This window comes from Mustela nivalis (assembly GCF_964662115.1).
Source record: "Mustela nivalis genome assembly, chromosome: 4".
Classification (NCBI taxonomy): Eukaryota; Metazoa; Chordata; class Mammalia; order Carnivora; family Mustelidae; genus Mustela; species Mustela nivalis.
The window spans coordinates 36,412,822-36,439,541 of record NC_139023.1 but is presented as its reverse complement, the minus strand read 5'-3'; the positions used below and the strand labels follow the sequence as shown (position 1 = coordinate 36,439,541).

The following is a 26,720-nucleotide window of genomic DNA, read 5'->3' as shown; positions in this document are numbered from 1 at the left end:
GCCTCTTCACTTTATACATTCAATTATCTCCTTCATTCCTCATGCAAAGCCTTTAAAGGGGGTATTTTAAAAAATCATCCTTCATTTAGAGATGAGGAAGTCAAGGCTCGTTTAAGTGATTTTACGAAAGCCATTCGTGCAAGAATGAAAGCCAGCCCTCAAACAGGTGAAACGCTTCCTTGTCTCTGACCCATTCATGAGAAAGAATTGCTCCTGCCTTGAACCCCACGGGACTCTGTAAATACCTCTGTCGCCAGAATGCATTCCAATTCTGTAAGTGTGTAATGGGAGCCTTTAGAATGCCAAACCCTTGTGGTTCAGTCTTTCTATGACATCATAATTAAAGAGGCAGAGGCAGCCAAAGACATGCAAAAAGGAAATCTTTATTCTTTATCTCTCAAAAATGAAGGGATAAGGGTCTCGTTCAAAGTCTCCAGGTACATATATTTCCCCGTCCTCCAATCCCCCCCAATTCCCTTACCCCACAGCCCCATTCCCATCCACCCTCCTGACCCGGTCCTCTCCTGGCTCCGGGAGCCATTTTTTTTTCTTTCACCACCCCTCCTCTCTCACTCAGTGCCCTGTTGGGTTTACTTGGCCTCTCCTCTATGCCTGTCATTGCCTATCACCTAGTTGTTGTTTTTTCATTGAAGTATAGTAGACGCGCAATGCTGTATTAATTTCCAGGGTACCACGTGGTGATGTGACAATTCTCAGCATTACTCAGTGCTCACCACGATCAGGACAATCAGCCCCGTCACCCTACAGCGTTATTACAGTATTGTGGACTATGTTTCCAATGCTGTGTCATCATCCCTGTGACTGACTTTATAACTGGAAGTTTGTACCCCTAATTCCTCTTCACCTATTTTCAATTCTATATCCTCATCTTTAGCCTCACCCCCAAGAGTGTCTCACACCCATAGAAGCCCACGAGTGAGCAGCCCGAGAAGGCAGTCTCTGTCTAGAGCAGACACGGGGGATGGGCAAGGGACAACCTAGAAACACTTGGACTCAATAATCTCTTACCCCGTCCTACTAGTTACAACAGCAAGCCATGTTGAGAAGAACACTTTTGTTCCAGATGCTGGTCTGGTCAGCTTCTCACTGTTATTTCTCACATTCGCAACACCCCTGAGCAGTATTTCATTTGAAGAAACCAACTGTGAGATTATGTGGTGCACCCAGCATTCCACAGGACACCCCATGTAGCCCTCTTCCTCTCCTATCCCTCATCCAACATTACCTCCCGCTGGGTCTTCTCAGTAGACTAGGGGCTCCTCAAGGTCCCAGGTACCGTGTCTTACTCATCATTTTATTCCCAGAGCCCACCACAGAGTCAGACACAGGAAAGGTATTTAACAAATGTGATGTTCTCACCACACCTTCAGCACAATCTGAAGAAGTCATCCTGACACCACCCCCACCTCGCCAAGAGCAACCATTTTCCTTGCCCTCCATGACTGAAGCCACAACATTCACATCTATCTGTATTCTTAGAACCCCCCCTCAGGCATTGGGTTGGGTGGACTCGTGCATACATCTCATCCACGAGTAAAGGAGCCCAGGAAAGTTGCTCATCTGGTAAGTGACCTTGTCCAGTACTTTTTCTATTATGTGACACGGTTTCTCCTTGCTGAAGGGTAGTTGCAAATTCAAAGCAGGAATTTGGCATTGGCATTCATCAAGTGGTTTTCTAGGTGCCAACCTGGACCTATTCCCAGCAAGCATATGGCAAACAGGTTATCTTTTTTACGTAATTTTCCAGGAAGCTTTATGCTCTATCACTGAACTCAGAACAGGTTGAACCCCAAATTCTCCTTCAATTCTGGGAAAGCCATTTGACCTCCTACAAGTTTTATTTATTCATCAAAAAAAAAAAAGAAAGCTCACTGAGCTGAGAACAAAGGAGATCTGAGTTCTAGTCCTGACTTTGATATCTGATCTTGGGCAATTTCCCAAATATCTGACAGGAACTTTCACTCAAGGGCTCCTTGACGGTCTTTGAAAAACTATGCAGCAATCTAAGATGCTTCTACCCCAACTTTCCTTTTGTCTCTCTCCTTTACTCAGGGTCTGCTAGCTCACCTAGCCTTGCCTGGATCCCTCTTCATTTTGTGTTGGGTGCTTCCCTTCCTAGAATGCTTGCACATTTCATTGCACGTGGGGTCTGTTTCTTGGAGATAATACAGGGTCCCAACCTATCTTTCCAAACACATTGCTTCATTATTCAGATCAGTTTCATTCAAGTCCTTCTTCCAAGACCCAGAACTTATTTTCATCCAACCAGGATTTACAGACTGTCCGTCTTGTACCAGGCACTGTGCTGGATGCTGGTGGCAACAGTGATGAGTAAGCTGGACACGGTCTCTTGAACCCTACATTCTGGGGCAATGTTCTTCCACCTTAACTCTCCTTATTGGAATCCCACTCTGCCTTCAAGAGGCCCATCTGAGCTCTTCCCCACCCTACTTAAACCATCCTACCCCAGAGTCCTCTGGGGTCTGCACTACCTCCCTTCTCCTCATTGCTTATATTACTCCGTGGGTACTTACACTGCCTTATGTTACCTTTTGCATTTATATATTATCTATGCAACTTGATTATTAAATGTTTGAGGATAGGAATGATCTTTCATATGTTTGCATGCTAAAGCACAATTGGTGTGCAATAAAAATGATATTTAGGGGTGCCTGAGTGGCTCAGTGGGTTAAAGCCTCTGCCTTCAGCTCAGGTCATGATCCCAGGGTCCTGGGATCGAGCCCCCCATCAGGCACTCTGCTTGGCAGGAAGCCTGCTTCCTCCTGTCTCTCTCTCTCTCTCTGCCTGCCTCTCTGCCTACTTGTAATCTCTGTCTGACAAATAAATAAATAAAATCTTTTAAAAAAATGATATTTACCATTTATTGAAGCCCTACTATTTTCCAGTCAAAGAGATTTTCAAAGCTGTGGGAAGGGGTGAGTGTATTAAGCACATCTTTGATTTTCTGTATCCTGATGCTTTGGTATCTGGGGCTCTCTGACCTAGAGTGACTGCTCTTCCCAGGGTTTGTCAGTTGCTAGAGAAAATAAACAACTCACCCGCTGGTGTGCTCTTCAAATACAAACCAACTGATACAGAATCCACATCCCAACCATCTCACCCTCCAAACCACTATCCATCCACCCTAGTGCTCACAATGTCAGGTACCAGACAACAATGGACAGCTCTTACTTATACACAGCCCGCTGAAATTACTCAAACTACCCAATAATTAAGACAGTTTGCTTCTCTTCACCCATTCATTCCTACAGTAACAAGGATAAAGACTCTTGCTCATGTTTCCCCTCTCCTTCTGCCTCCTGATTGAGACCCCAGCGCTTCCCTGTGTGGCCCCAGTCCCTCTCCTCTTGAGAACAGTAACAAATTATCTTTTCAATGACCATCAACTCCTGATCTACTGGCTTTCCTGTACCTCAACTTTCTACTAATAGACTATATATATAGATAGATAGATAGATAGATAGATAGATTTTATTTATTTATTTGGCAGACAGAGGTCACAAGTAGGCAGAGAGGCAGGCAGAGAGAGAGGAGGAAGCAGACTCAATTCCAGGACCCTGAGATCATGACCTGAGCCAAAGGCAGAGGTTTTAACCCACTGAGCCACCCAGGCACCCCTAGACTATATTTTAACACAGTAAGGGAGGTATCATATATTTTTTTGGAGTGGGGAGCTTGTAGGGGAAAAATTAAATAAGGTCCTTTTATATCTGGTAAAAATATCCAGTTTTTCTAGAACTTTCAATAAAGTCATCTGACTCCATTTTCTTGGTGGGTGGAAATATCCAGAATCTGCAGTGATTTTTCCACCGGAGTCAACAGGGGAATAAATGCATGAGGGGGAAGGAAAGACGTGTTTGTCTAAATGGGGTGGTATTTGCTAGGACAGGACTAGGATCTTGTCACAAAGGAGAGCAGTAGGAGCTGAGAGAGGATGGAAATTTGTTGCTTGCCCATGGAGCCACTAGTGTGAGGAGGGTGTTTGAGCTTGTTAGATGCTCTGCTCCGGTCATTCAGGGTCTTGGGGACTCAGTCTCATCCACATGGTCAAGGCCGGGCAGACCCATAGAAGTGACACATCCAGCGTCTTAGCCCATAGATCCCAGAGTGGCCCACGTGGTGTCCACGCACATTCCACAGGCCAAAACTTAGTCACGGGACCACACCTACCTGCGGACAGCCTGGAACTAGAGAGTGGCTGAGCCGCCCCTGCCCAGCCGCCCCTTACTGGCCACGGGAGGAGAGGAGTGGCTGGGCGGGAGAGAGGCTGACTTGGCTACAGCACCGGAAACTGGAAATGCTTGAGAAATCCAGCTTTGCTGGCGTCTTGGGAGGTATTATAATTTTCATAGGACAGTCGGGCACACTTGAACTCCAAGTGGTAAATAATTAATTAGTCCGAGGCCACAGCCTAGATAAAAGTAGAATTGGAATGTGAAGCCAGCACTGTGAGATTTTAAAGCTTCTTTTCAGCTTTCTTTCTCCCCACCCCGCTTTACGGAGGCATCATTAAATAAAACTATAAGATGTTAAAACCACAACGGGATGTGGAAGGACTCCCTCCCTCAAGGTGATTAACACATCACTCCACCTTTTTTTTTTTTTTTTTTTTTTGGGTGAAAACATTGAACTTCTCCGCAAATTTCAGTTATACACTACAGTCTTACCAACTATCGTCCCGTATTTTACCTTCAATCCTTGTGCCTTATTCATTTGACAACTGAAAGTTTGAACCCTTTGACCGACTTTTCCCTAGTTTCCCTTTCTATTCTGTTTCTGAGATTATTTTAACCTACCTTTCTTTCTTTCTTTCTTTCTTTCTTTCTTTCTTTCTTTCTTTCTTTCTTTCTTGGGATTCCACATGTCAGCGACACCTTGAGGTATTTGTCTCTCTGGGTCTGGACTAGTTCTCTCAGCACAATGCCTTTCAGGTGTCTCCATGTTGTCCCAAGTTACAGGATTTCCTTCTTTTTCTTAAACATTTAGCATACTTGGCATCTCTTTCTCTTCTTACTCACATTCTTCAGTTAATATTTCTTGACTCCATTAGCCTAAAGTTAAGTTTTTATCTTATTCTCCCTTTTTTTCTTAAGCCTGTAAGTTACAAAATGTGTCTGTATTGATTTTTTTTTTTTTTCCAGCTCGCGGATGTCTTATTTGGTTTCGCTCCTGTTCATTATTCTTGCCTTGGGTCATCCTTCTTTTCATTACCTAAATTATAATTCCAGTGTTGTTGTTCTATTCACTATATCATTTTTTTTGCTTTTTCTTACCTTATCTTTTTTCTAACAATTTATTCCTGAGGGAATAAGCTAACTCAGACCACAGATAGTCCTACCTTGAGTGAAATGAATCAAAAAAGCCCATGAAAGGTTACCTTAAGTTTTCAAAATGTTTGAATATTAAATATCAAGCTGTTTTATTAAATAAATTGGAATTAGTATTGATTCTTTTAGTTCAATGCACAAAACAAAATGTCCTATACTAGGGTCATTAAAATCACACAGTGGGTTCCCAGAAACAGCTAAATTCTGAGCAATGACATCATTGTTCCCTAGAAAGAAATTTAAGAAGGTAAATTTACAGTGTAGGGACCAACTTGACAAGCAGCAAAAACTTGATCTCTTGGTTTTCATTAGGTAGCCTCTCAATATACTCGGGCTTTAATCTGGGGCAATGATTATATAAATCAATCAGATTAATAAAGGGAAAACCAGTTGGATTTCTAACTTACTAATGTCAAGAGAATACTTCAGCTAGCAAGAAAAAAATGTATTTTCCTTTTACAAGTAGATCTACACAGACATTGTCCTAAAACTTCAATAGCTTATATCATCAAAAAAGAAAAAAAAAAGTTGAATACTATTTCATTCCCCCAATATAATAAATATTCTCTTGTGTGTTCTGGTAGTCATAGGATATGGATTATATTTTTATGTTTAAAAAACACAAAGAGGTCGTGGGGAGCCTGGGTGGCTCAGGCAGTTAAGCATCTGCCTTTGGCTCAGGTCATGATCCCAGTGTTCTGGGATCGAGCCCCATTATCAGGTGTTCTGCTCAGCGGGGAGTCTGCTTCTCCCTCTGCCCCTCTCCCCTACTTATGCTGGTGCTCTCTGTCACTCTCTCTGAAATAAAATTAATAAAATCTTTAACCCACTGAGCCTTTTTTTCTTTTTAAAGATTTTATTTATTTATTTGACAGACAGAGATCACAAGCAGGCAGAGAGGCAGGCAGAGAGAGAGGGGAGGAAGCAGGGCTCGATCCCAGGACCCTGGGATCATGACCTGAACCGAAGGCAGAGGCTTTAACCCACTGAGCCACCCAGGCGCCCCTAAATTAATAAAATCTTTTAAAAATAAGATAAAATAATAAAATAATAAAGGCAAGTAACAAAAGTAACACCACCAGATTAATGATACTCCTCTAAGTATCATGTGGAGAAGCTCTGGGGCCACAGGCAGGATGAAATCCATCAGAGGACATTAACTGTTGCGACAGTCATGCTTGGCACAAAGAGTTTGCTTTCACTCGTGAAAATGTGGTGTTCCTGGCCAGGCAGCCCTACTATGGGACTGTCTTCCAGGCAATCACTCAGGACCCAGGCCCCTTCATCCTTGTGTCTTGGCCATCCCCCGGGGCAGGAGAGTCCTCTGATTCCTAACTTCCTAGATGGCAAGACACCAAGAGAGTGGAGGATTGTACAGGAGGGTAGTTACCAGACCACATCCAAGGTGGAGCCTGGATAGTGTAGCCTGGTTCTGCATCCAAAGGGAAAGGAAGCAGTCCGTGGCTTCCTTGGCTTCCGTGACAGTCACTACCACTATAGCCTAAATAAATAGCAACTCGTTTTCAAAGTGTTCCCACATACACCTACTTTCAAGGGAGAGCAACCCTGGAAATGCAAGCTCTATCAGACTAGGGTCAACAAGCTTGCGTCCATGAGTAGTGGTGTCTGGGAGGAGGAAAACATTCAGCAGAGGTAAACAGAGGCGTCCAAGTACAGCTTCTGAGAGGTTAGCTTCCTTTTTTGAGGATACCTATGATGGACAAAATTTTAAGATCATCTCCAAGACTGCCACTCCATAAGCTACCACTCTTGTGATTAGGTCATTTTCTGTGGCATAGGAAAAGGGACTTTACAGCTGTGCTTAAGGTCCCTAATCAGTTGATTTTGAGCTATTCAAATGGGAGAGGTCCTTAGGGGGCCTGACTTAACCAGGTGAAGCCATGGAAAAATAAGTTGAGATCAGAAACCAAAGTCAGAGGGATTCAAAGCAGCAAGCTCTCCCATTGGCCTCAAAGAAGTAAACTGCCATGTTTTTTTAAGAACTCAGAGCCCAATATAAATGTAGATAATGCCTTTACCATTTACAAACAAAACGTAGCTTTCCAATTTAGCTATTTCATGCAGAGGGATAAACGAACAAGGAATTTTATACTGTACAGGTCACTGCATATATATTATCTCTATTTGGGCCTGTGTCCCCGTGGGGACCCACTGTCCCCTGTAGCTTTCTCTAATGGTTTTAAGAGCAACATTGCTACCTAGCAAAAAAAAAAAAAAAAAAAATTCCACAACCAGACTTCCGCGGTATGCCACTAGTGATACTGTTCCTTCCACAAAAGGATTCCCAAGCATGCAGAAGCCACTTAACAGCAAATCTTTGGAAAGACTGAAACTGCAGCATCTTTTGCATTCACAAATCTGATAATGTCACTTGCATGGTTAAAATTACCGGTGATTGGGGCACCTGGGTGGCTCAGTGGGTTAAAGCCTCTGCCTTTGGCTCGGGTCATGATCCCAGGATCCTGGGATCGAGCCCCGCATCAGGCTCTCTGCTCAGCAGGGAGCCTATTTTTCCCCCATCCCTTCCTGCCTCTCTGCCTACTTGTGATCTCTGTCTGTCAAATAAATAAATAAAATATTTTTAAAAATAAATAAATAAAATAAAATAAAATTACCAGTGACATACCATTGTCTACACCACGAAATCCAGTCAGTGCTTTGAACAACCTCGCCACTGTCTCCCTGGCTAGCTTCCTCTCTGGCTCCTCTCTGTGTCCAGTCTTTCCAGCCTTCTTGTTCTGAATACAAGTGCTTAAGCCTCACCTGTGCACCTCCACCGTTTGGGCCTTTCTCCTTCATCTTCGGGCTAACTTCTATTTACCCTTGAGGTGTTATTTCAACGACCACCTCCTGTTGCTTTTGGTATATGCCTCAATATACAAGGATCACTTCCTCTCCAAACACGGTTTCTGATATTGAGTGGTGAGCGCTTACGTCGCAACTCTGGGTAGAGGGAGATAAACACACACAAACACACATACACACACACACACTCCCCTAATCAGTTTCTGATGTTGGATAGCAAGAATTCCGAAAGTGAAGGCTACTTGACTCCAATTTTGTTTCGTAACTACTTCTGTGCATATGCAGAATGTGTGATGCCGTCTATAGGATTAATTGCACAGGGTCAGTGGTGAAACTGCCTGGGTTGAAATCTATGGCTTATCTTCCTCACCTCCACAGCTATATGACAGGGATCATAATATTGTCAGTATCATTACGTTTTGTTTGCTGCAAAAAGGATATATGACATATGGTGTGCATGTGTGTGTGTGTATGTGTGTGCGTGCGCCCTTTACTCTGCAATTTGTATGCTCCCTGGGACAACAACCATGCCTTCTATCTGTTTTTGTATTTCTCAATGGCTAGCAGAGTGCCAACTATATGGTGAGCACTTATTAAATATTAACCCCTCCCCCTTTCCCCCAAGAATACACACCATACCAGCACCCCTGTCTACTCCCATGATGCTGAGAACCATGCTTGGCCCAGTGCTAAACATGTGTTGATTGGCTGGTTGAACTGTGGTTCATTGCTGCCGGCCATCACATCCTACAGAAGTGCCTCAGCCTACAGTGGACATTCAGTGACCCATATGAAAGGGTTCCAACCATCCTGGTCGCCATCTTGTTTGCAATTCAGGTGAGAAGTGATAACGGGCTCTGACAAGACAGGAAATACCAGTCTCCTAAGAACAACTTAAAATCACCCACTCTTCTCAAAGGCCTAAAGGTGGAACCATAGTGAAATACAATGCTTATGAAGAAAATTGTGACTGACCTCCATTTGAAAGAAACTGTGTCTTACATTTAAATATATATGAAGAGCCATGAGCCCAAATGAATACAGTGATTTCAGAATTTTCTAAGCAATCACTGCTGCCAGAGAAGAGAGAGCTGACCCCAAAGACCCTCCGTTCTAACCCTTTTCTCGAAGTACCTCCCATGGAAGCTTCATGATGAATGAAAGCCTTTCAGCAAGCTGGTTAGGGGATTCAGGTATGCGAAAAGGTTTATTTCAAGCCAGGGCAGAATGTGTGGTGGTTCGTCAGGACCATGTGTGACCCCCAAAATGTTCTACCTACACCATCTCCTGGGTCCCCAAGAACTTCTTTGTCCCTCGTGGCCTTCCCTCGGTCCTGCCAATGGAGAAGCCAGCTCCTGCTCCAAGAAGGATTTAGCACGATGCAAACGTGGTGAGATCACGTACGGAGGGAAGATTATTTGTCGGGCTGAACTAAAACAAATCAAAACAAAAACCTGCACGAACGCCCAGGTATTTCCACCGACGCTCCTATAAACGCAACAGCTTTACAGGGCTCTTTGATGTGTCCACCATCCCTCACATACCCAAATTACCCGTTTGCTTTTATTTTCCTTTGAAAGAGAAAAACAGTAACTTCAATCCCTCTGCCACTTCGCATCTAGATCTTAAGGTGATGAGCTTTTGCTCCTCCCCACAATTTTATGATGGCTCAGGAGGAGAATGAGCATGAAAGGGGCGACAAAGGCCAAGAAGGATATAAAAATAAGTGACCTGCTTCCTACCGTGTCCCCTCTCTCAGTGGCATCTGCAAACTGCCTTTGTAGGTCATTTTATGGCTGCTTCAAAGCTGTCTAATCTGAGCCACAGGTAAAAAGCTGAAAAGGCCTGGGCTGGAAACCACAGCAATTTCCTGGGAAGAGAGTGCCGCTGGGTGGTCCACTGAGCTTCATTGTTTCCTACTAGACACGTAGAGCTCTCTACCTCCAATAAAATTGAGCGCCACAAAGGTCTTTTTGGGAGGATGCTTTGTGAGTATTTCTTTATTCCTTTTCAATATTGCCTGCCGCTTTTGAGCATATGGGCCAAGATTTTGCAAGCACAGAGAAAGAACATTCTGGCTCTCCACCCTCGAGGTCCTGGGGAGAAAAAAAAAAAAATCGGAGAAACACAAAACATGTTTGCATAAAGCTGAACAGCACAGAGTAGCTAAACTGGTTGAGTCTGCACATACTTTGTAAAGGGCCATGCTACTAATTTGACTTAAATGCTCAGCATGATAAATCTAAACCAAATTCTTTTGCACCAAGTATGCTCTCAACAATCAATTAAGCATGGGAAAATTCAGAATTCTTACCTCTGTGACCACAGCAATACTGCGTGGTTAGCAAAAACGAGGAGCACACACAAAGAAATCACAAAGCTAATCATCTCCAAGCCACGGAACAAAGAGGGTCAGGGTGTTGTCTAGCATTGCAGGCCACTCTGTTAGAGAGTTGACTTGTTTGTCACTACCTATGGCTGGATTGATTTATCTCTGGGTCTGTCACCCTGTTGGAAATAACCCCATGGGAAGGCATTTGCCTGTACCTGTCTTGAAGTAAGAGATAGATCTGTGGGGCTTGGCTCTGGGTGAGGGTGGGGTTAGCTTCTAGAATCATCCTGGCAGCTTTTGTGATAGGCTTTAACTTCAGGCTGCCAAAAAAGCCAAGGGGGGGGGGGGGACTGTTGGTGAACTTTGATCATTTGATTATTTTAAAATAACATTTTTTTGATTAGGAAAGTACTACAGCTTCATCTTGGAAAAGTTAGAAAATACAGATGAAACAGAGTAAGAGCTTTTTTAATAACCCCATTATCAAAAATCATGCTGCCAACTTTCTCATATACAGGATATCCATTTAAATTTTCTTTTTTAATGTCGATATGCTGACTAGCAAGTGATTCAAGCTTTACCTCTAAAGTCAGCTTTAAAAGGGGGGAAACTTGCAAATTATCCCCGAGCTGCCCTCAAATCACTCATAAATTAAGAATGTACTCGGTTTTATGTTTCCAAGCCTGGAAAATGCTTCTTAGCCATACTGAAGTCAGAGAATGGCTCAGCTAGACTAAAGAAAGAAAAGCAGTATCTTAAAATAACCTGGTTGGGGGGGGGTACATGGAGAATTCTAAAGTTGGCCTGCTTACTGGAAGTTTCTACTCTGTTATATTTTAATATTAAGCAACTGTAACCTTGATACATATTAATAGATTGGCTATTATGTAGATTAAACATGATCATGGAGACACACCTTCCTGGAGATTAAATTCTAAACTTCGTGCCCAAGATGAACGTATAATGCAAAGCTTTCATGTCTCTTGCTCTGTATTTGAGAAAACTCAGTGTACGCATCCTGATTTGGAGCCCACTTCTCCCATTTAGCAAGATATTTTAAGCATTTTCCCAAGATAAATATTCTATAACACATTTCCTATTTATAGATATTGTTCAAGGCTTGCTTTATGATAATTATATTTCTGTTGCTTGTTATGGAGAGGTGTGACCTATCTATTTGAGCTTTGCAGATAATTGGCACCAGAAATTATTGGTATGGGCTTTCTTGGTACCTGGGAACCTAAAGGAGCTCTGTGCCTCTCTGACAGGGGGCTAGAGAGCTGAGGGGGAAGGACCTCTGTGTTTGAAGATGGAGCTCTCAGCAGTAAACGAGGGGACATCTCCACCCCAGCTTTAGGATGAATGTTTCCGTTACCAATTTCTCACCACCATGTAAGAGAGCCCATCTTCTTGCCATTTATTTATTATCCTATTTCTCCCTGAAAGCAATATTTTAGTTTTTATAGGTATTGAGCAATAGCTAGATAAACAACAAGCTACAAAAACATGAACTAGAAAGAGAAAAAGTGAAGGCGGAGAAACAAGGCAAGTGATGGAAAGTTCCAGAATGGCATGCAAGACATTAGATTTGACCTTAAGGAAGAGACTGTGTGAAAGCGGCAAATGTGAAGACCGGAGAGTAGAATAATTAGTAGGAACTGGTGATTCACTAGGGGCTAATACAACTCAGACATCAGTCATGAGATCGAATTGTTGCGATTGCCCCGCCCCTCAAATCCACAACCTGCGGGCTCTCACCGAGATTTCCGCTTCTTCTGGAAGGCTGCATTCACCTGATCTTCTTTGCTTTGTGACCTCTGATTCTCTCATGACTGCTTTTGTTCACACCGGATCAGTTCCCAGGGTGAAACTCATCGCCTTCTTCCACACAGCGGACCTTCACGAGCTCAGCAGAGGAGGCAAATGGTGGAGCTCGGCTGGCCCAGCACCACGCCTTCCCCTTTGCCTGCCTCTGTTAAAGAGGATATAAAGGCTCATTATTTCCTTTCGCCCCTTGAGCTCAGGGAGGCCACGTGTAAGTAGTAAGAGTTTCCACGAAAGATTTCACTTTTTTAAAATAAGAACGTGGCCAGGGGCGCCTGGGTGGCTCAGTGGGTTGGAGCCTCTGCCTTCAGTGTGCGTCATGATCTCATGGGTCCTGGGATCGAGCCCCACATCGGGCTTTCTGCCCGGTGGGGAGCCTGCTTTCCCCTGGCTCTCTGCCTACTTGTGATCTCTGTCAGATAAATAAATAAAATCTTAAGAAGAAGAACATGGCCATCATTAGTAGCTTTTCCCCTCTTTTTCCTTCTTTCTGCCTTAAATACCAACTCAATGTGTGAGCCCACAGCAGCTCACTGAGACCACACCTGGTAAGCAGGAGCAAAAAGCCAACAGGATAAGGATGATAACGTGGAAATAGAGAAAGCGTGTGGATCCCCGCTGTTATCACCGAGCAACTGAATCCACGCCAAGAATTACGTATCTCTGATTTTAAATGAACTCCCATTTATTTAAGCCACCAGGAGTCTGGTTTCGTACTACCTGCAGGCTCATAGATCCCTCACAAGAGAGGAGATTGTTACTTTGGGGAACTAGGGAGGGTGAAAATTGTACAACCTTTTCCCAGCTTGCTTATCCCTCCTCCTATTTCTCCCTTCCCCTGTCCCTTTTATTTCACTCTCTCCTCCAAAAGGCAAAGCAGAATCATCCCTTTGCTTCACAAAAAGCATTGGTAAACATGATCACGCTTTTCACTTAAAATGCAACAAACACCTCTTCCTTCCTTCCATGTATCCATCAAATGTTTGTTTTTCCAACAACATCAGCTCTCCCTAAACGGAACTCTGATGCCAAATATTCAGATTAAAATATCCTCCACTTTCATACATAAAATATAATGCATTTCCTAAAGGTCTACCAATGCTTATATCCCTAGAGATCGAGAAGAGAACACTGCCAGTATCGATGAGGTAATTCTGCCTAGTAGCGAGAATCAAACCCCGTGTTGAGCCCGTCTGTCTGGAGAGCACCGCCCATCAAAAGCTGAACAATTTGGTTTGTTCTCTCTACACAGGGAAGGTCATTTCCATGGAGCTTAGTCAGCTGGCGTGTTCCCCATATCTTGCACAGTCGCTTTATTTTATCTATTTATTATTTTATTTATTTATTTGACAGACAGAGATCATAGATAGGCAGAGAGACAGGCATAGAGAGAAGGGGGAAGCAGGCTCCCTGCTGAACAGAGAGCCTGACGTGGGGCTTGATCCCAGGACCCTGAGATCATGACCTGAGTGAAGGCAGAGGCTTAACCCACTGAGCCACCCAGGGACCCCTATTTATTATTTTCTTAAGTAATCTCTATGACCCATATGGGGCTGGAGCTCATGACCCCAAGATCAAGCGTCATACGCTCTGCTGAGTCAGCCAGGCACTCCTTGCTCATCCGCTTGGAGAGAAAGGTGTAAACGCTGGGGAGAGGCCATCTGCCCCAACCAGCTTCACCTTAGCCCCTGCCCTGAGGTTGGTAAGTCATGAAATCCTCGTCAGATAAAAGCGTGAGTGTCTGGGGGCACCTGGGTGGCTCACTGGGTTAAAGCCTCTGCTTTCGGCTCAGGTCGTGATCCCGGGGTCCTGGGATCAAGCCCCGCATCCGGCTCTCTGCTCAGCAGGGAGCCTGCTTCCCCCCTCTCTCTCTGCCTGCCTCTCTGTCTACTTGTGATCTCTCTCTGTCAAGTGGATAAATAAAATCTTTAAAAAAAAAAAAAAAAAAAAAGCGTGAGTGTCTGTCCCAGACTAGGCCAAGAAGTTTTCTGCACTCAGCCAGCAGAGGTCAGCTGCCAAGAACATCCAAACCTTGGTTTGGAGAGCTCAAGACTGCCGGTGGCTTTTTTCGGAAATAATATTGTGTGTTTTGTACCAGAAAGAGTCAAGACTTCTAGGAATAAATGAGAGCATAATTCCTTGAATAAATGTTTTTAACTGTCTTTGTTTTTTTCTTTTCTCACTGTGATAACCCCATACTCTACCAACCACATGTTTAATCCTTTGTTAAACCTATGTACGCTTCAAAAAAATTTTTATCTAAATTAGTGGTTCTCAGGAGGAGTGATTTTTGCCCTCTAGATGTCATTTGTCAAGGTATGCAGACATTTTGGGTTGTCACACTGGGGGGTGGGGAGGAATGCTATTGACATCCAATAGGTAAGAACAGAGATGTTGCTAGGCAGCTAGAACAGCACAGGACAGCCCTGAACATCAGGGAATTATCTTGTCCCAAATCTCAATAACACTGATGTTGAGAAACCTCAGTCAAATGCAAGGACTAGTAAAACTTAAAAGAGAAAAAAGAGTTTAATTCCTAGATGTATTGATGTATTTTTAATTTATTTCTTTTATTATATGTTGTCAGTGCCTCTGGTTATACCTATTGTCTCCTAATGTAATAAATACATTTTTATAATCCAGTGGCAATACCCGGATATTTGGAATCGCTTGCCAATATTGATTTTCTTGCCCTACCTTCTTGTGTATCATGTTTCTGCTTTTTAGTGTTAAAGCAAAACTATCCCTTAACATCCTTGCTAAAGTGGAATCATTTATCTGGCTTTTTCCCCTTCATCACGCCCTGAGCATTTCACCTAGGGAAGTCTACAGACAAGCCAACTGGTGCATATAATTGCTTGGTCTGCAACAGAGGGTCCACCATTGTGCTACCACAGGTGAAGTTGTTTCCATGGGGCTAAGTAGTTACCAATTCCATGCTTGCCGGAGAAATCAAGTTGGTGTGGGGGGGTGGGGGTCTGTAACAATTCTCCAGGAATCTTCCCTCCCATCACTTCCTCCCCTGAACCTTGTTATTTCAAATTCTACCAATCTCATCTCCTTCTCCTTTCTAGAAGCTTCCCTGAATTATCGTCAATCAGCTCTCTTCCTTCAGAATTCTAAATGTATATTCTCTCTTCCACTCAGATCGCACTTAAATGTTCCTTGCGAAGGCTGCCATATTTATGTCTGTAGAGTTATTCGACATTTGGTTTCTCTCCAACTGCAAAAGCTTTTTGGAGGGATGGACCATGTCTCACCTTTTATTAAATCCCTGAAATACCAGACTATTCTAGAGCCTGATTAAAAAACAATCCAATAAATGGTGAATTCATGAATAAAATATAGATCACAGATGTGTATGCTTACCACAACAAGGATACCCTATTTTATATCCTCAGACTCCTAATTTGGCCATAAAGAGGCAAAAAATAAAAGCATCTTGTCTCCCTGAGACCTTTTTTCCTACAATAAAAGCCATAGGTAGGAGCACCTGAGTAGCCCAGTGAGTTGAGCATCCAACTGCAGCTCAGGTCATGATCTTGGGGTCCTGGCATGGAGCCCTAAGTCTGCTTCTCCCTCTTCCTCTGCCCCTTCCGTCACTCGTGCAAGCTTTTCTCTCTCTCTCAAATAAACTAATAAAATCTTAAAAAAAAAGTCATAGGTAAACTTGGCCAAAGTTCATGTGACTAAGTCATGACCAAAAAGAAACTTGGTCCGTGACCTTCAATGAAATGCTCGAAGTAGAAAATGCAAATGAGCTTAATGATTAGTGATGCTCGTTAAAAAGTAATGCTTTAAAAAAATCTATTTATCTGAATTTTAAGCCTGCACATACCTGGAGGTAATAGGTGATTCCCTTCTGACCAAATTTCTGTTTCTAATGTTTCTTTAAACAGTCTTCATTCAAAGCAAACAGAACAACTTCACCAATAGGAAAAGCGACAGGAACATATTTTCCATATACCTATTGTCTAATTTCCTTTTAGATGAATCCTTGGTCCTCAGACAAAGGGTTTGCTCCAAAACAGCTCGATTTAAAATACTTCTTTCCTCTAAGTTCCATAATAAAACTATGTCTACTATTCATAAGGTCTGAGGGTTTATAACTTCCTTAAAAAGTTTTTCTTTTGCCAGGAAATGCGTATCCTATTATTATGTGTTTAAACTATTTTTCGGAAACCAAAGTGGAAAAAACAAACCAAGACATCATATGAAACAGTACCCCACTAAGGAAAGAAGTACGACAGAGTCTAGAGTACATCCCTGCTACGGCCCCTGGGAACCCCCCCATCAGGCTCCCAATGAGCGGGGAGCCTGCTTCTCCCTCTCCCTCTGCCCCCTCCTAATGCCCCCTGCTCCTACTCTCCCTCTCTCTCAAATAAATAAATAAAATAAAATATTTTTTAAAATGCCGATTTTACTACAGCGAAAGAGCTAGCGAGGATAAAAGGTCAAGGAAATGTAGGATAAGGAGTTCCGGCCACTTGGGCATTGGCCAAAGCCCTTGACCTGATGAAGGGCTTCAGAATCAGTACCACAGCCTCGCAAGGCTGACCTATGTCAGAGGACGTGGTGACCACAGGCAAGGAGTGACCTCAAGGGAGGACACCAAGTGCCAGCACATGAGGAATGATGGCTCTTAAGGACAGGGGTGCCATGCGCTCGTGAAGAACTGACGGGCCCTTTTAGCTCGACCCTTCATTTCCAGGAGGGAGTTTCATTGTCCCCAGGGCAAATTAAGAATATGAAAGCCTGATGTGTTTTTCCCCACATTTAAATGCAAGCGTCTTTGTGGCGTCTGAGCATCTGAGCATCTGATTCTTGATTTCAGCTGGGGTCACAACCTCAGGGTTGTAAGATCAAGCCACATGTGGGGTTCCACGCTGGGTGTGGAGCTTGCTTGGGCTTCTCTCTCTCCCTCTCCCTCTGCCCCTCCCCTGCCCCTTGCATGCCCTCTCTCTCTCTCTCCTTCTCTCTCAATAAATAAATAAATAAATAAATAAATAAATACAAGCATCTTTGTTCTCCATATTTCTGTGTTCAACTAACATCTGTTAAAGTGTCCTTTGCTGAGCACTAAGGGTGTAAAGGCAATAAGATTTCTCATAAGAAGCTCACAGTCTTACAGGGCCAGGGACTGAATCTTCTCCTTTGCACCTGGAGATCCACACTCTACCCTGCCCAGCGCCCCTGCGGGCTGACTTTTATGGACCTTTTTACGACTAGGCTCCTTTGCTCCCTGGCTCAGATAGGCTTAGGCAACGGGAGGTACAGTAGGAAAAGGGTGGGGGAGACAAGAGTAAAGTTTTGTTTTGCTTTTTTATTGGCCCTGGCTCCATGGGCCATGCCGTGGCTTGACAGGGGCTGCACTCCCTTCCAGCCGCAGCTAGAGAGGGACTGCCTTCTCCCCGAGCCCCAGATGGCGGCAGATTCCAGTGACCGACCCATCCCATTGGCTCTGGCAGGCCCAGGGCTCACAGTGGCTTCCCCCTGAGGCAGAGTGGGAGTGTCTCATTACCCCCTGGGGCTCTCCTTGACTTGGAAACATCCTGCCTAAACTCTCTTTCATCTTTTTCCTATAGGCGGATAGAGCAGGCAAGCTGAACAACAAGAAAATGTCACAGAGCGTCCAGTGTGTGGTGAGGGTTCAAAGGAAGGAGTCATCAGTCCAGACCAGGAGATCAGGTGAGGCTGTGGTTTATAAAATCCTCTTCCTATATACCCTTTCAATGACCCATTGATGTCTTCTAGGAAGACAGTATCAGCCACATTATTTTCCAGCCACTGCAGTGGAAAAATGTAATGACAACACCAGGAAAAAGTTCATTGGTCATGTGACTGATTACATAATGAAATTCCATTTAGCTAAAGAGGGTATTTAATCACATCCGTGTGTCCGAAGATTATGTAAATTGACCTAAGAGTTACACACCTAGGGCAAGGGAAATTACTTTTAAAATCGATTCCATTTTCTAGTTGGCTAATAACAAAAAAGGCTAACAGTTCTTCTCACTAATTACTCTACTAATTCATATAATGCAGGATAATACGGTAATTACACTTGGAATGGCATGTATAGACATTACCCATAGTGATTCCTTACCACATTGGGACAGGATTGTTATTAGGCCCATTTCACAGCAGATGAAACTAAGCACTAGTGACTCACTCCAAGTCAGACAGCCTGTAAGTGGCCAAGCAGGATTCCAAGACCATCTATCTCCATTTTTTTTTTTAAGGTTTTATTCATTCATTTGACAGAGAGCAAGAGAGAAAGTGAGAGAAAGCACAAGCAGGGGGAGCAGCAGAGGGGCAGCAAGGAGCAGCCTCCCCAACGAGCCGGGAACCTGCCCTGGGGCTCGATCTCAGGAACCCGGGATCGCAACCCAAGCAGAAGGCAGAAGGCAGATGCTTAACCAACTGAGCCACCCAGGAGTCCCCATCTACCTCCATTCTTAACCACTATCCTCCCAAATAGAAAATTCTCTTAGGTTAAACATTAGTTCATGTAGCATTAAAGGCTATAACAAACTCCCAGATCTCAGGCGCTGTCCAGAAGAGTTGACCTCTCACTCATCTTAAATCCAATCGGCAGAGCTCTGTGTGAAAAGGGTCTGCCCCACAGCCAAGGGGCCAGACTGGGGGAGGCTCTGATGGCTTCAAAATCGACTCCTAGAGCTGCCCCAAATGTTAAAGTCCAGTCAGCAGAAAGGGGGAGAGAAAGAGCAGGAAGATTTTTCTGGCCAGGCCCGGAAAAGTAGATATAAATCCCATCCATATTCCATTTGCTAGCAGTCCATCGTATGGTTGGGAAATGGAAAGAGAGAGGATTTGATGGATGGTTAGGTTCTCTGGCTTCGGGATATTACTCCCCATTTGAACAGAAGTGTTCTCAGGGGACAGGAAGCTCTGTCTGAGTCTGATGGCTTTAGACTTCAACTGAAGATCAAGTAAATTTCACAATATTTTGCTTTCTCTATGAATATTAGATCAGTCAGGATCCTGTCAGAACAGAAAACACTTTAGGGCTTTCAAGCAAGGAGAATTTCAAATGGTAAATTTATGAAAATTTATAAAAACTTAAAATTTAATTTAATTTAAATTTTAATTTAAAATTTTTAAAAAATGTATAAAAAGGACTTGAGAAGCCAAATAGAGACAGTGAGACCACCCAGATATTGGAGATGTGGGAAGTCTCTACCACCCCCAGGACAAGAGGGTCAGTAGAACAAAATGGTATCATCAGAGTCCCCAAGCTGGGGCCTTCCGGTGGGAGGTGCCCAGAAGGAGAGAGGGGACTAATGGACAGGAGGTGAAGTCAAAAGACTTCACCAGAGAGAGAAACATGGTGCCAGGAGGGAGAGAGAGAGGAAGAGAGGAAGAGAAGGGGCCAGGGAGAAGGAAGACTGAAGGGAGGCATGTACAGACCCACAGAGAGAAGTACTCTGGCTTCTCTCCACTTCCTGGCCTTAAATCTGCCTTTAGGCCTTTAGCTGACCTTATCAAGAAGCCAGTAGATGAGGGACCCTGAGAAATGTAGGTCCGGGAAGTAAAGAGCAGATAGGGAGAAGGCAGAGAATAACTCTAAGAGCAGACAGGCAAGGGGTCCACAATAATATCTAACCCAGTGCAACAGACCCTTTAAACCAGAGATGTACTGAAAATGTTTAGCTTGTATCTATACACATGAAGCAATGAGAACACCTAGTTAATGAAGCAAAAATCTAGTAAGGCTGGGATTTAGGTCCTTGTAAGTCAGGTAGAAAATAAGATTAAGTCATTATCAGGGCAGATAGTAACCACAATTTTCTTTTTTTTTTTTTAAATAAATCAGAAATATTAGAAAACTCCGCAGAAGGAAAAAACCTATTCGCCATTCATTGACTTATGTGTTAAGAGCTGCCCTCTCTGCTATGAGCTGGGACAGGCCTGTCACACTTGCATCACCTCTGTCCCAGTCCTGCCCCAGTTCCCCATTCCACATTTTCTTCAGTTGGCTTTGATGTATAACTGCATAGTATCCATGCCTAGAAATCCTGCGAGCTCGTCCTTTTACTTTTAACCCCAATGTCCTACTGACAGCCTCCTATCTGCCCAGCACTCTCATTCCTGACATTCAAACATCTTCAAAATCTCCAGTCCCATTATCTCCCTTTTCTCCCAAATTTTTTCAACTACCATCTTTTCCTCTCATCCCAGAACCAAAGGTCCAATACTCAACCACTCTTTCACAACAGTGAATAACAGGGGAGTGTTTTGTTTTGTTTTGTTTTTCCTATTCAGGATCTAAACCCCCTTCTTCATGGGAGAGGGGATTCCCATGGTGAGAATCTGGTAGAGACTCTTTTCCAGAGTGGAAGCTGAAGGGACCAGACCCTTCTCCCTTCCTCCTAGAAGCAGAGATTGGACACATGACCAAGGGTTAACCAGTTGGATGCTCCCACCTGAGGTCAACTCTTGACTACAGAAGACAAATGGCTAGTTGAGTATGTATTCATGGCTGCAGAATCTGGGCAAGGTGGATCCAGATATAGAGGGAAGGAGGCACCCAGGTGCAGTGGGCCACCTTGCCAACAGTGGTAGCCATTCCAGCAGGAAGCCTTGGTCATTCCTTCCTGTGTAAGCTGTCTGATCTCCCTTGGTTCACACCTGTTTTTTAAGCCTGAGTCTCTAACCTTCCCTTTCATCTATGAGCTGTTCATTAGTTACTTAAGTCAATGTTTCACTTCCACTACTTTCGATGAAATGACCAATGTATTGACCGACACTTCAACTCACCCATTCCATTGTCATTCTTTTCACCTCTCTGTAAACTCTTAACTTCTATTTATTGACTCTGTCCCCATTTTTTGCTCCCACGTTCTGACTTGGGATCACTTCCAGGGGAAAAAAAAAAAATCACACTTCAGACTGCAACAAAGTCATGATCCGTAACTTCAGCCATCAGTCCTTCCAAGAATACTTGTTCTTTATCCCATGCCCCAAAGCAGCCACTTCAGTTCTTAGACAGCCTTCTCTGGTTTCCGCCTCCCTCATCTCCTGCCCTCCACATTCCCAAGTGCTTTCAACAAACAACTCAGTCATCTGATTCATGGAGGAAACAGAGACCATGAGACCTAAACTCAGCTGAATAACCATCACATGAATGGGTTCAGCGGCACTCAGTATATAATTACGATCTGGTGCTTCTCCTTTTCACAAGATTATTTTCATACAAACGATTCCAAGTACTTACACTTCACACAGACCACATTAACTTTTGCTGCCTAGAGAACACATCAATGGATGTATAATATTATGTATACTAAGTACACACATACATACATATATGTACATACATACATATGCATACACATGCATACACAGGTTCCATATTTTTTTCTTTGTGGGAAAATAAACTCTCTTTCCCTTTCTATTTACTTTGTACTCTAAATGGAGAAGCTATATTTGTGCCCCTTTTTAAAAGATTTTATTTATTTATTTGACAGACAGAGATCACAAGTAGGCAGAGAGGCAGGCAGAGAGAGGGGGGAAAGCGGGCTCCCTGGTTGCTCACCGGATGTGGGGCTCAATCCCAGGACCCTGAGACCATGACCCAAGCCAAAGGCAGAGGCTTAACCCACTGAGCCACCCATGCGCCCCAATATTTGTGCTTTTATCACTGTTTTTCCCTCTATGTTTATTTCCTTAGGGTATATTTCCAAAATAGAAATAAGGGGTTAGAGGGTACGAGTAGATTTATGTGATCTTAAGAGAAACCAGAGTATGTGGGTATGGGTAGTTTTTAAAGAGCCTGCTACATATTGGAAACTTAATCTCTAAGATGTAAACTAAATCTTAAGATGTATCTCTTCTGTAGTGAGAAAGCACATTTTGTTTCCTCATGGTGACCATGTAGCTCAGGCTTGGTTGAACATTATTATTTTCATCAATTTTTGCGACCTTACTTGTATGCCTTCTTTCCATCAGCTCGTGGACACTTTCCATGAGATGATGCACTCTTGCTCGGGGTCACCTTCAGTGCCTCCTAGATGGACCCCATCTGTTGCTTTTTCCATTGATGTACCTGCTGTATTTGAACAGTAAAGCTGTTATCCGATGTTCGTTTCCTCTATCATGTTAGTTTCTTTCAATATTCATTTCAGTACAGTTAGTGTGCCCGCAAATGTTAGTCTGACTTCCCATATTGCATCTCTGACCTTAGCCAATACTTGTGAAACATCAGAGATTTATCTTTCCTCTGCAGCTGGATTAAATCTGGCATTCCATTTTTTCCAAGGACTTTTTTTGTGTGTGTCTTTAATAGATTGGTATTAAATATTAAACTTCTAGGTCCCCTTGAAGTTGACTTCAGTAAATAATATGAAGTACGGATCCAAGTGAATTTTTCTCCCTACTCTTCTGCTTGCCTGATAGCATTTATGAAACAGTGATGTAACCCATCATCATTTTTTTAAACTCCTGACAATGATTTTCAATCTAATTATTTTTTAATGGGTTCCACACCCATCGTGGGGCTTGAACTCACTCCCAGATCAAAAGTCCCATGCTCTACCAACTGAGCCAGCCAGGGCCCTTCCAACCAAAATTTTTCATTACGCATTTAGAGGAGTGAATTATTGTGGGAAGCTGATGTAGACCATTCTGACCTGAAAACCCTCTGAAAAGCAGGGATTTGAGGCTTCAAAATAGCAACTGGTAAGCACATGGAAAGTTAGGAGTTAAGAGGGATTTTTAAACTATTTGGTTCAATTTCTCCTTCCTAGTACAAATAAGGAAACTAAGGCAACAAAGAATTAAATATAATGTATCACTCTGCTACAGGCTGTGGTAAAATACAGAGAATTAAAGCACATAACTAGTAATTACAGAGATGGATTTCAGATGAAAAACACACATAAGCATTAAAAATACCACTAATAAAAAGCAAACAGCTAATACATAAATACATGGCTAATAAGTACACCGCTGATAAAAATATATACCTAGTAATGAGGGCAACTTCTATTAATTGAAGATCTACAGTGTTTCAAGCACTACATGTCTCTTTAAAGCCCTGTGACAACCCTCTAGGGTATATGTTATTATTCCCTTTTTAACCCGTAGCAATTTTCCCCACCATCTGCCACCCAGTGGTGAGAGCCTGCTCCCTGCTCTGTCTCTCAGACTTGGAAGCTCTTTCCACTATACAACACTGCCTCCCAGCTACCCCATGGTAGAAGACTGGGCAGACCAATTGCCCACTAAGTAACACAGTCCATTAAGATAAAGACCAATCTGCTACTTAAGTCCATTTGAAACTGGTTAAAAGGTTAACTGAATTACTAAAACTGTGTGATTTGGGACCAATCAAATGAACACTTTAGAATTCCCATTTACTCAGATGAAGGCAGTTGTCCTAGAGAGGGGGCAATAGACAAGCTAATCTACAAAGGGGCACCTGGGTGGCTCAGTGTTAAAGCCTCTGCCTTTGACTCAGGTCAAGATGTCAGGGTCCTGGGATCAAGCCCCGCATCAGCCCCTCCCCTGCAGGGAGCCTGCTTCTGCCTCTGCCTACTTGTGGTCTCTGTCGGTCAAGTAAATAAATAAAATATTTTTTTAAAAAAACAAAGATAATCTCTTAATCTATAGGATTCTAATTCCTCTTGTCTGTTTTTCTTTCTTCCATACATAATAAATATAGTACACATTTTCAAAAGCAGCACAACCACTTTTTTACTCAGTTAATATGTTTTGCTGGAAAACAAGTTTATAGCCAATAAAACCCTTCATAGAAATTCAGTTTATGATAGCCATGAAAGAAAGGAAAAATAAGAAATTAAGAAATATGTCGCATTTTTTTCAAACTAACATATAATGTTCAAAAAAGGAATTCTTTACAAAGATTCTTTCTCATACACAAGTGGTCTAAGATGATCTGGGAGAAAAAATACTATGATTTAAGGTTAAGATGACAGTAGTCATAAATAACTTTATTTGGTGAGTTAACAAAGGAACAAATATAACTAAATTGTAGTGGCTGGGTCAAAAAAAATGGATTTATTAGTTCCAATTCACTAAAGCTACAACTTCAAGTGTATTTTTGGTAATTAGTGACCAAACAGTAATTTTTGTTCAGATCCTTTTCAGAAACCATAGTGTGGTGTTATATAGTAAAGGGAGACCTATGCTAGATATTTGGGCAAGCCATGGAAGTCCCCACAAGATTTTAGATCTGAATAGATTCTTCCTCTTTGAATCAAATTCTGAAATACTTGCAGGAATAAATAAGCTGTTGCCGGTGACAAGAAACTCCATCTTTCCCACCTGTTGGAGTGATTACAGACCACGGGGAGGCATCTCAAGCTAAACACTTCCAGACTTGTACCTTAAGTCTTCCAAGAAAGGGGTGTAAGGGACTTCATAGACTGATAAAGAAGTAGAAATTAAGATATAAAGGAAAGGAGGATTTTAAAAACTAAACCAAGTCGTATTATTAAACGAAAATAGAAAAAAAATGCTTCCCTAGAGACTTCTAAAAATAAATGACTTCAGCCTGACTAAGAATTAGGCATAAAACAACTGAAAGAGTACCTCTTAGTCATGTCATTTTACGAGTTTCTGGTATTTTAAAAAGTCTGCAAGTTTTTTTCAGACATCGCTCACAACATTGGACATATCACCAGAAGAGGGCACCTTTTCCTACAAAACCAAGATCTGCCGGCTCCATCCCTAATGCATAAACAAATCCGTGGAATAAAGCACTGCATAACTGCAAATCAACAGGAGCGATGCTTTTTAAAAAATTATATTTCTAGTAAAGCATACATTCATATGTATATTGTTTATAGATAGACAATTTAAAGTGTGAGAAGGAAAGGAACTCCTGTGTGCTCAGCACAAGAATTTAGGAAATAGAAAAATTCCAGTAACTCGGAAGCTCCCATCTGCTTTTCTCTGCTTCTCTCGACTCAGCCTCATCTCTTCTGGTCCCAAGGGAGCCACTGTCTCAAATTATGTGTTAATAATTTCCTGGACTGTCTTTATAGTTTGATCACCTATGTATTACTTAATTTTGCCCCCTCCTTTTTTTTTTTTTTTTTACCCTTCATGTAACTGTCATACTGCATGAATCCTTTTGTAACTTGTTTTTTTTTTTTAATCAATATTAAGTGTTTGGGATCTATCCAAAAGATACATGTAGGGGCGCCTGGGTGACTCAGTGGGTTAAGCCTCTGCCTTCGGCTCAGGTCATGGTCTTAGGATCCTGGGATCGAACCCCGCATCAGGCTCTCTGCTCAGCCTGCTTCCCCGCTCTCTCTCTGCCTGCTGCTCTGCCTACTTGTGATCTCTCTCTGTGTGTGTCAAATAAATACATAAAATCTTTAAAAAAAAAAAAAGATACAAAAAAAAATAGATACATGTAAATGTATTCATGCTTTTTCAGGACTATGTAGCATTCCATAACGCCATAAACTAGAGGTCATTGTCTATGCTTCTTTGGTAGACTTGTTATTTTGTTACTATTACAGGCAACACTTCTGGAGCCTTCTAGCAAGAGCTTCTCTTATTTTAGTATTTTATTTAAATACAATTAATATATAATGTATTATTAGTTTCAGAGGTAGAGATCAGCGATTCATCAGTCTTATCTAATACCCAGTGTTCATCACATCACGTGCCCTCCTTAATGTCGATCACCCAGTTACCCCTCCTCCCCTCCAGCAACCCTCAGTGTGTTTCCTAGAATTAAGAGTCTCTTAGAGTTTATCTCCCTCTCTGATTTTGTCTTATTTTATTTTTTTTCTCCCTTCTTCTATGATCTCCCGATTTGTTTCTTGAATTCCACATATGAGTGAGATCAAATGATAATTGGCTTTCTCTGACTGACTTGTTTCGCTTAGCATAATACCCTCTAGTTCTATCCACGTCCTTGCAAGAGCCTCTCACAACACATGTACAATAGTTCCTCTAGGAAAGTCTGCTGTCTGTTTTGGTATGGCCCATTAAAATGGGGATCGTTTTCATATTTTAAATAGCTGAAAAAAGAAAGAAAGAGGAAAATATTTAGTGACATGTGAAAATTATATGAAAGTCAAATTTCAGTGTCTACAAATAAAGTTTTTTTTTAAAGATTTTATTTATTAATTTGACAGAGAGAAATCACACAAGTAGACGGAGAGGCAGCCAGAGAGAGAGAGAGGGAAGCAGGCTCTCTGCCGAGCAGAGAGCCCGATGCGGGACTCGATCCCAGGACTCTGAGACCATGACCTGAGCCGAAGGCAGCGGCTTAACCCACTGAGCCACCCAGGCACCCTACAAATAAAGTTTTATTGGAACATAAACACACCATGTTTATTCCATGTTACCTATGGCTGCTTTCCAAC

At 42.6% G+C, this 26,720-nt stretch overlaps 1 long non-coding RNA gene across 3 annotated transcripts; it reads left to right on the top strand.

Moving 5' to 3' along the window:
• Positions 1-360: 360 nt before the first annotated feature.
• Positions 361-25,081, top strand: LOC309863275. 3 transcript variants are annotated; one of them, XR_014310959.1, is made up of 3 exons: positions 361-437; positions 17,937-18,039; positions 24,989-25,081. It is a non-coding gene; the product is annotated as an uncharacterized lncRNA (long non-coding RNA). The 3 variants fall into 3 exon arrangements; XR_014310960.1 differs by lacking the exon at positions 24,989-25,081 and adding an exon at positions 18,616-18,819; XR_014310961.1 differs by lacking the exons at positions 361-437; positions 24,989-25,081 and adding exons at positions 1,354-1,584; positions 18,616-18,819.
• Positions 25,082-26,720: the final 1,639 nt, after the last annotated feature.